Raw genomic sequence first — 1,652 nt, 5'->3', positions numbered from 1 at the left:
ATATATATATATATATATATATATATATATATATATATATATATATATATATACATATATATATATATATATATATATATATAAAACTTAAAATTCACCTTTATTTGTTTTATTATATTTTTATCAGTAAAGTACAAATTATTTTCTGGTCTTAAGATGGAATCGGGGTAAGTACAAATTACAAATTAAGTATACTGTTGAGATGGCTTGAAGGTTGCCGGGCCTAATCATATTAATTTCTGCTTGTTTTTAGTTTAACTCGGTTCTTTTTTGTAATATCTTTTTGTTTTTGGTCTTATTTATTTATTGAGGGGATTTTTGGTAGTTTTACGCCTGGAAGATTAAATGACCTTTTTCCTGCTCGTCTTTGATTCAGTAGAGCTCTTTGCATTTCTTTCAAGCAGCCAGAGTTTCTTTTTGTTAATTTGTTTTTTTCTTATTAACATAATCTTGATGACGAAAGTAAAATAAAAAGTAAATAATATTCTATTCATTTTGATTTATCAAACAATAAGTTGCATCAAACTCTAAGCAAGTAGTGATTCAGCTAAATAGTAACCTAAAATCTGAGTAAGATATAAACTGAAATATCTGGGTCTTGATAACATTAGATACATCAAAAGAATTGAATGTTGATCCTTATTCAAAGTAGGTGAAATTCAAAAACTTTCATATTTTCTTTCAAAATTTGGGTATGAAAATTAATTACCATCAAAATTTGGATGGGTTACCTATAGAAAATCTATCCAATTTTTTAAAAAGAAAGATAGCACCCCTAATAAATCAATTGATCCTAATAAAAAATAATCCATCTTATTCACGATATAAGAAAACTTTGCTGTAGTGGAATCAAACTCCTGTGTAAAAAATGTAAAATTTGCATTTTCATCAAAAGAAGAATCATTCCCACCAAAAATTGTTTTCGGGAACTCTTTAAAAAGCAAAAAATTCTTTTTCGCCCTGCTGTTTTTATCATCTCTACTACTTATGACTTTACTTCACTGTTTTTTCAACATTTCCTCGTTTTTTGTTTTCGTACATTTCGTCGAACACAGAAATAAAAGAGGCATATTGGATTTTTACTACTTGTTCTATACTGTTTGAAACCTGTTTTTATGCAATATATATTTTTGAATATTAACAAGATTACCTTTTTTTTCTATAGTTTATAAGCCTGTTTTTAGACATAATGTATGTTCTATAGTAGGTTTTACTCAATAGTCACTCCTTGCAAATTTGTTTTCAATAATGTAATATTCCTATAAGAAAAAAGGTATTAACCTTAAATTTTCTGATCAATTATTAAGATGCTTTTGTTTCTTTGCTAAAATAATATGTAACTTAGTAAAATACTACGTGTTAGATTCTGTAAAATCCGAAATTTACATGTTTCAATATGCTATTTACTGTAATATCGAAATAAATATTCATTTTAGAGCACCAATGATAGAGCACTTCTACACAAGACAAACTCTACCCTCTAAATGAAAGGTTTGTAGTAGTGTCGATGACTTTTTTCTAATACTAAATGAATTTTCCTCCCTTAAACGTGTTCTCTCACATTTTCTCCCCTTCATTCAACCATCATGGCAGACCCTAAGGTAAAGACATCGATTCAATTATCTAAACGATTAATGCCAAGAACCAAGTTA

This window comes from Artemia franciscana, chromosome 3 (assembly GCF_032884065.1).
Source record: "Artemia franciscana chromosome 3, ASM3288406v1, whole genome shotgun sequence".
Classification (NCBI taxonomy): domain Eukaryota; kingdom Metazoa; phylum Arthropoda; class Branchiopoda; order Anostraca; family Artemiidae; genus Artemia; species Artemia franciscana.
This window is presented reverse-complemented; position numbering follows the sequence as displayed.